Below are 9,519 nucleotides of genomic sequence, written 5' to 3' on the forward strand. Positions count from 1 at the left end.
TCTCTGGCACAAGAAACTTCAGGGCATTAAAGTGCTTCTCAAAGACTCATCTACCAAACCAGCCTTCACCACATTGGCCTTGTCGTAAGCCCAGTCGATAGCAGGTGGTTTCTCAGGGAGAGTAGCCAACCTGGAGGTAAGTGTCTCATTCCAGGATTTCAGGGTGTTAGCAATGGCCTTCTGGTTTCGGGGTATGATGTCCCCAAAAGCTATCCAGTCACTAGTTTTTAGAGCAAGTTTTCGCCCAGCCATCTCGAGATCCTTCACCGACCCCGGCAGCCCACAGTTCAGAGCAGCAAGGAGCCCCTATGTTTTCTTCTAAGATTCTTATAGTTTTACCTCTTGAGTTTAGGCCTGGTTTGCTGCTGGTTTTCCTCCCTTTCTGCAGGGATTTTGTTGTTATTTCATTTTGTTTTGTTTGGGATCATTTCCCTTCTTTATTAAGCAGGTAAAAAAAGTGAAATTTAATAAGCTGAATTTGTTCTTATTGTTCAAGACTTGCAATGGGAGAAATTGTTAATACAAGCAAAATATCTGGAATTTTTCTGATTTCAGACTCTTTATCCAAACTTTTTCTAGCTCATTTAATCTGTTATTTCTGTTCTGCCGATTTGGCAATGTTTTCATGATTTAAAATTTTTCTTTACTTACTTAACTGTTTGCAATCAGCAGTTCTTATAGCTTATAAGTTCTTATAGTTTTTATAGCCTCAATGCGTTTACATAAATTTCATGTGATATAATACAGTTAATGGAAACTCTGAAGTTCAGTCTACACAGCCTCACCACCAACTCACTCATGTTCTTGTTGGTGCTGTTAATTTGGAAAAATGTTAAAAATACAGGAAAGTACAGAAGATAATAGCCATCCATGCTTCAACACCCTGAATTACTAAGTGTTAATATTTTGTCATATGTTTTCTCAGATCATTTTTAATGAAATTTTACAAATAAAACCAAAATAATCTTGGCACACTCCTAGTGCTAGTCACCCTCCACCTCTCCAGAGACAATGACTGTGATGAATTTATGTATGGCCCTCCAGAACATTTCCATTCTTTACTGTGGAAAAATAAGTAGTATTGTTTTATATGATTTTTTAAAAAAACTGATTATAATCATTATCATTTCCTACTTATGTTTTTGGGATCTATATAGATTGGTACATATTAATTATAATGGCTCACTGGCATTCTACATAGGAATACTACCAGGTAGTAGTATATTTTATCCCTTTACTGAAAAATTCCTCCAAAGAATTCTCTTGAACCTGTTTTAGTAAGGACTCTGCCTGCCCCCATTGTTCTTATCTCAGTCATGAGTGACCTCCATATTATGATAACCAATGGCCCCTCCTCAGTCCACATCATGTCTTACGAATGGCATTTGATACAGCTGATCGCTCCCTCCTTGAATACTTTCTTTCACTTAACTTCTAGGACATCATACTCTTAGCCTTTTGTTCCTTCTCAGTTTCCTCTTTCCTGTCACTAAATATTGGACAGGATCAATCTCTGGATCAATCTCTGAGTACCTACTCTATCAACATTCATTCCCTTGGTGATTCCATCTACATCATGGCTTTAAATGTACATTTATATACTGATGACTCCCAAAGTTGTATCACCAGTCTAGAGCTCTTCCCTGCTACCAGTTTATATATCCAACTACCTAATTGACATCTTCACTTGAATGCATAATAGGCATCTCAAACAGTATGTGTCCAAAACTGAACCCTTGATCTCCTCAAAGCTGTTCTACCCACAGCCATCCTAATCCCAGCTGATGGCAACTTTATCTTTCCAGTTGCTCAGGCCAAAAACCTTGGAGTCCTGCTTGACACCTCTCTTTCTTTTGCTGCATAAGTGATTGGCTTACAGTATAAGTTAGACCATGCCACTCAGGTATAACCGCCCCCCTCCCATTTCTCTCAGAGTAAAAGCCAAGGTTCTCCATGCTTTCTCTCTGTCTTCATATCCTGGCACTCCCTCCTGGCTTAGTTCATTCTGGGCTGCTCTTTGAGTACACCAGGCATCCTCCCAGCTCAGGGTATTTGCAACTTTCTGTGCCCTGGCCTTGCAGCACTATTTTCCTAGATACCCATTTTGCTCAGTACCTTACTTCCTTCAGGGATCTGAACAAATGAGTCCATTCTTGACTACCCCATATAAATGGTACCCCGCTATTACCCAATGAGTTACTCTTCTGTCCTTATCTTGCTCAACACTTGTATCACTCAGCCAGCACATATTCTTAAGCATCTACTATGTTCTAGGTACTGTTTTAGAAGCTGAGAATATAGCAACAATCAAAAGAAACAAAAATCCATGCCCTTGTGGGACATACATTCTAATGGTGGGGAGTACAAACAACAAATAAAATAAATAAGGTGACATGCTAGGAAGACATTTAAAGCAGGGAAGAAGAATTTAGAGAATTGGGGTAGGTTTCCAGTGAACACTTTATTGAGAATATGACTCAGTCTTAAGTAGAAGACTGAAAGAGGAGAGGGAATAGGCCACGTGGAAAATCAGTTCCCGGGAGAGGGAGTGGTCAATGCAGAAGTCCTGAAGAGCGTCAGGAGAGAGTAGATGAGATCACCTAGGAGTGAGTGTAGACAGTAACACAGGTCCAAGGAGTGAGCGCTGGGATGACTTGCCATTCATGGGGCAGGGAGATGCAGAGGAACTTACAAAGGAGGTAGAAAAGGAGTAGCCAGTGAGGGAAGAGGGATGTTTCTTGAAACACTCTTAGATTTGGAAACACCATACTTTCTTAGTTTTCCTCCCTTTCTCTTGCCTCTTTTCTTTTAATTTTAACGTTCTTAAAATTTTTTTTTTTATTAGAGTGTAGTTGACACACAATGTTACATTAGTTTCAGGTGCGCAGCATAGTGATGCAACATCTCTCTCTGTACTGCGATGCTCACCACAAGTGTAGCTACCATGGGTCACCATACAGTGCTATCACAATATCATGCTGTATTCACTGTGCTGTGCCTTTTATTCCCATGACATAGTCATTCCATCACTGGAAGCCTGTATCTCCCCTTCCTCTTCATCCATTTTGCCCATCCCCCACTCCCCTCCCCTCTGGCAACCAGCAGTTTGTGCTCTGTATTTGCAGGTCTGATTCTGCTGCTTATTTGTTTGTTTATTCGTTTTTATTTTTTAGATTCTACATATAAGTGAAATCATATGATATTTGTCTCGCTCTATTTCCCTTAGCCTAATACCCTTTAGGTCCTTTCATGTTGTTGCAAATGACACAGTTTCATCCCTTTTTATGGCTGCATAATATTCTGTCTTCCTTATCCACTTGTCTATCAGTACACACTTAGGTTGCTTCCATATCTTGGCTATTGTAAATAATGCTGCCATAAACATGGGGATGCATATATCTGTTTGAATTAGTATTTTCCGTTTCTTGGCATAAATACCCAGTAATGCAATTGCTGGGTCGTAGGGTAGCTATATTTTCAACTTTCTGAGGAACCTCCATACTGTTTTCCAGAGTGGCTGTACCAGCTTGCATTCCCACCAACAGAGTAAGAGGGTTCCCCTTTCTCCATATCCTCGCCAACACCTGCTGTTTCCTGTGTTGTTAATTTTAGCCATTCTGACTGGTGTGAGGTGATACCTCATTGTAGTTTTGATTTGTATTTCCCCGATGCCGAGTGATGTTGAGCATCTTTTCATGTGTCTATTGGCCACCTAGCTGTCTTCTTTGGAAAAATGTCTTTTCAGGTATTCTCATTTTTTTAATTAACATATAATGTTTGTTTCAGGGGTACCAGTCTGTGATTCATCAGTCTTACACAATTCACAGCACTCACCATAGCACATACCCTCCCCAAAGTCCATCACCCAGGCACCCCATCCCTCCCACCCCCCTCCACTCCAGCAACCTTCAGTTTGTTTCCTGAGATTAAGGGTCTCTTATGGTTTGTCTCCCTCTCTGGTTTTGTCTTGTTTCATTTACCCCTCCCTTCCCGTATGATCCTCTGTCTTGTTTCTCAAATTCCTTACATCAGTGAGATCATTTGATACTTGTCTTTCTCTGATTGACTTATTTCGCTTAGCATAATAACCTCTAGTTCCATCTACATCGTTGCAAATGGCAAGATTTCATTTTTTGATGGCTGCATAATATTCCATTGTGTGTGTGTATATATACCACATCTTCTTTATCCATTCATCTGTTGATGAACATCTTGTCTCTTTCCATAGTTTGGCTATTGTGGACATTGCTGCTATAAACATTGGGGTGCACATACCCCTTTGGATCACTACATTTGTATCTTTGGGGTAAATACCCAGTAGTGCAATTGCTGGGTCATAGGGTAGCTCTATTTTCAACTTTTTGAGGAACCTCCATACTGTTTTCCAGAGTGACTGCACCAGCTTGCATTCCCCACAACAGTGTGGGAGGGTTCTCCTTTCTCTGCATCCTTGCCAACATCTGTTGTTTCCTGACTTGTTAATTTTAGCCATTATGCCTGGTGTGAGGTGGTATCTCATTGAGGTTTTGATTTGTATTTCCCTGATGCTGAGTGATGTTGAGCACTTTTTCATGTGTCTGTTGGCCATTTGGATGTCTTCTTTGCAGAAATGTCTGTTCATGTCTTCCGCCCATTTGTTCTTTGGGTGTTGAGTTTGATAAGTTCTTTATAGATTTTTAGATACTAGCCCTTTATCTGATATGTTATTTGCAAATATCTTCTCCCATTCTGTTGGTTCTTTTAGTTTTGTTGACTGTTTCCTTTGCTGTGCAAAAGATTTTTATCTTGATGAAGTCCAACAGTTCATTTTTGCCCTTGCTTCCCTTGCCTTTGGTGATGTTTCTAGGAAGAAGTTGCTGTGGCTGAGGTCGAAGAGGTTGCTGCCTGTGTTCTCCTCAAGGATTTTGATGGATTCCTGTCTCACATTTAGGTCTTTCATCCATTTTGAGTCTATTTTTGTGTGTGGTGTAAGGAAATGGTCCAGTTTCATTCTTCTGCATGGGGCTGTCCAATTTTCCCAACACCATTTGTTGAAGAGACTGTTTTTTTTCCATTGGACATTCTTTCCTGCTTTGTGAGTTGACCATAGAGTTGAGGGTCCATTTCTGGGCTCTCTAGTCTGTTCCACTGATCTATGTGTCTGTTTTTGTGCCAGTACTGTACTGTCTTGATGATGACAGCTTTGTAATAGAGGTTGAAGTCTGGAATTGTGATGCCACCGGGTTTGCTTTTCTTTTTCAACATTCCGCTGGCTATTCGGGGTCTTTTCTGGTTCCATACAAATTTTACAATTATTTGTTCCATTTCTTTGAAAAAAGTGGATGGTATTTTGATAGGGATTGCATTAAATGTGTAGATTGCTCTAGGTAGCATAGATATTTTCACAATATTTGTTCTTCCAATCCATGAGCATGGGACATTTTTCCATTTCTTTGTGTCTTCCTCAATTTCTTTCATGAGTATTCTATAGTTTTCTGAGTACAGATCCTTTGCCTCTTTGGTTAGATTTATTCCTAGGTATCTTCTGGTTTTGGGTGCAGTTGTAAATGGGATCGACTCCTTAATTTCTCTTTCGTCTGTCTTACTGTTGGTGAATAGAAATGCAACTGATTTCTGTGCATTGATTTTATATCCTGCCACTCTACTGAATTCCTGTATGAGTTCTAGCAGTTTTGGGGTGGAGTCTTTTGGGTTTTCCACATAAAGTATCATATCATCTGCAAAAAGTGAGAGTTTCACTTCTTCTTTGCCAATTTGGATGCCTTTTATTTCTTTTTGTTGTCTGATTGCTGTGGCTAGGACTTCTAGTACTATGTTGAATAGCAGTGGTGATAGTGGACATCCCTGCTGTGTTACTGACCTTAGGGGAAAAGCTCTCTGTTTTTCCCCATTGAGAATGATATTCGCTGTGGGTTTTTCATAGATGGCTTTTATGATATTGAGGTATGTACCCTCTATCTCTACACTGTGAAGAGTTTTAATCAAGAAAGGATGCTGTATTTTGTCAGATGCTTTTTCTGCATCTATTGAGAGGATCATATGGTTCTTGTTCTTTCTTTTATTAATGTATTGTATCACACTGATTGATTTGCGGATGTTGAACCAAACTTGCAGCCCAGGAATAAATCCCACTTGGTCGTGGTGAATAATCCTTTTAATGTACTGTGGATCCTATTGGCCAGTATTTTGGTGAGAATTTTTGCATCCATGTTCAAGGATATTGGTCTGTAATTCTCCTTTTTGATGGGGTCTTTGTCTGGTTTTGGGATCAAGGTAATGCTGGCCTCATAAAATGAGTTTTTTTTTTATTATGTTATGTTAATCACCATACATTACATCATTAGTTTTTGGTGTAGTATTCCATGATTCATTGTTTGCATATAACACCCAGTGCTCCATTCAGTACGTGCCCTCTTTAATACCCATCACCAGGCTAACCCATCCCCCCACCACCTTCCCCTCTAGAACCTCAGTTTGTTTCTCAGAGTCCATAGTCTCTCATGGTTGGTCTATAAAGTGAATTTTGAAGTTTTCCTTCCATTTCTATTTTTTGGAACAGTTTCAGAAGAATAGGTATTAATTCTTTAAATGTTTGGTAGCATTCCCCTGGAAAGCCATCTGGCTCTGGGCTCTTGTTTGTTGGGAGATTTTTTGATTACTGTTTCAATTTCCTTACTGGTTATGGGTCTCTTCAGGTTTTCTATTTCTTCCTGGTTCAGTTTTGGTAGTTTATATGTCTCTAGGAATGCATCCATTTCTTCCAGATTATCTAATTTGCTGGCATATAGTTGCTCATAATATGTTCCTATAATTGTATTTCTCTGGTGTTGGTTGTGATCTCTCCTCTTTCATTCATGATTTTATTTATATGGGTCCTTTCTCTTTTCTTTTTGATAATTCTGGCCAGGGGTTTATCAATCTTATTCTTTCATAGAACCAGCTCCTAGTTTTGTCGATCTGTTCTACTGTTCTTTTGGTTTCTAGTTCATTGATTTCTGCTCTGTTCTTTATCATTTCTCTTCTCCTGCTGAGTTTAGGCTTTATTTGCTGTTCTTTCTCCAGCTCCTTTAGGTGTAGGGTTAGGTTGTGTATTTGAGACCTTTCTTGTTTCTTGAGAAAGGCTTGTATTGCTATATACTTTCCTCTTAGGACTGCCTTTGCTGCATCCCAAAGATTTTGAACAGTTGTGTTTTCATTTTCATTGGTTTCCATGAATTTTTTAAATTCTTCTTTAATTTCCTGGTTGACCCATTCATTCTTTAGTAGGATGCTCTTTAGCCTCCATGTATTTGAGTTCTTTCCAACTTTCTTCATGTGATTGAGTTCTAGTTTCAAAGCATTGTGGCCCCAAAATATGCACAGAATGATCCCAGTCTTTTGGTACCAGTCGAGACCTGATTTGTGACCCAGGATGTGATCTGTTCTAGAGAATGTTCCATGTGCTCTCGAGAAGAATGTGTATTCTGTTGCTTTGGGATGGAATGTTCTGAATATATCTGTGAAGTCCATCTGGTCCAGTGTGTCATTTAAAGCCTTTCTTTCCTTGTTAATCTTTTGCTTAGATGATACGTCCATTTCAGTGAGGGTGGTGTTAAAGTCCCCTACTATTATTGTATTATTGTCAATGTGTTTCTTTGATTTTGTTATTAATTGGCTTATATAGTTGGCTGCTCCCATGTTAGGGGCATAGATATTTACAATTGTTAGATCTTCTTGTTGGATAGACCCTTTAAGTATGATGTAGTGTCCTTCCTCATCTCTTATTATAGTCTGGTTTAAAATCTAATTTGTTCGATAGAAGGATTGCCATCCTAACTTTCTTTTGATGTCCATTAGCATGGTAAATAATTTTCCACCCCCTCACTTTAAATTTGGAGGTGTCTTTGGGTCTAAAATGAGTCTCTTGTAGGCAGCATATCAATGGGTCTTGTTTTTTTTTATCCAATCTGATACCCTGTGTCTTTTGATTGGGGCATTTAGCCCATTTACATTCAGAGTAACTATTGAAAGATATGAATTTAGTGCCATTTTATTGCCTGTATGGTGACTGTTACTGTATATTGTCTCTATTCCTGTAAGGCAGGAAGTCTTATCAAGCCCTTTGTTTGGTCCTGCAGAAGTGTCAGCCCTCTACACTGAAGATAGCTGGGAGCTGCTTCTAAATTGCTGGCATAGGGTGAAGACAAGAAAGACAGGAGGGGCTCCTGGGTGGCTCAGTCAGTTGGGTGTCCGACTCTTGGTTTGGGCTTAGGTCGTGATCTCGGGGTTGTGAGATCAAGCCCCACATCAGGCACTTCACCCAGTGGGGAGTCTGCTGGAGATTCTCTCTCTTCCTCTCCCTCTGTCCCTCCCTCCACTTGTGTGCACATGGGTACGCACTCTCTCTCAAATAAATAAATGTTAAAGAAGAAAGAGGGACAGGAAAACTTAACCTTATTATCAACTAAAATTCTATTAGTCTTTTTCACTTCTCCCCTGTTCACTTCTACCAATACCCCCATGGGGATTTTTAAGATCCAGGAGCAAAACTTAACAATTTTCTCTGTTAAAATTAATCTGTTCATTTAGGATCCTATCTCTAGCCTGGCAAGCACATTAATGTTTCTGAGTCTATTTAATATATTTGTTATCTTCCAGTATATTTATGTCATTCACATGTTCAATGCACAAGTGTCCTACATTTTCATTAATAACTTAGATAAAGATAATCTGGAAGACCAAGGACACAGTCCTGCAGCATATCACCAGAAACCTCTCAGCAGGTCAACACATTAATCATTCGTCTTTAGATATGAGTCATTTCAACAGTTTCTAATTTACCCAGTTGTCCTTAACTATAGCCCAACTGCCTCAACTTGTGAGGAGAAAGTGCAATAGATACAGATCGAGAAGCTGTAGGCTTGGAAAGTCATGCCAAGCAGTTTCACACTGTCTGCAGTTAGTGAGGATCCATTTAAGAAGTTTAAATGGGGAAGGAGATGGTCAGAGTCTTATCTTAATAGGTCTGTGCAACCTCCTTACATTTGTCTTTCATTAAATGTCCTTCTTTCATCTTTTGAATATATTTCAAAATCTGTATACAAATGCCAAATCATAATGTTGTACACTTTAAATATATACAGCTTTGTCAATTATACCTCAATAAAGCTGGAAAAAAATCTAAACTTATCAGGTCACTGGAAAGATAATACAAACTAGAGAGATGTCAAAGCAAGATTTGATGGTGTGCCTGCCTGCCCTTCCCTCAGTCCTGTCACCAGGAAAATTTCTATATATCCTTTACATTTAACTTTTAAATCGTCATATCAAATCACATACTTGTACTAAAGTATTTCATCAAAGATAAATACATCTCGTTGTATATTTAATATGTTCCATGTCTACCTACAGACTTCCCTTCTCTTTCCCATGAGGATTATTGGCTTTGAGATGTAGGAGTTCTTTTTCTCATAAAGAGTCCTTTGTAGGCCTTATTGGCAGTTAATTCATACCTCCTTTTCAAGAATCTTTTTTTTTTTT

Source organism: Callorhinus ursinus, unplaced genomic scaffold (assembly GCF_003265705.2).
Source record: "Callorhinus ursinus isolate GAN/ISIS: 27379988/994484 unplaced genomic scaffold, GSC_fseal_2.0 scaffold112, whole genome shotgun sequence".
In the NCBI taxonomy this organism is placed as follows: Eukaryota; Metazoa; Chordata; class Mammalia; order Carnivora; family Otariidae; genus Callorhinus; species Callorhinus ursinus.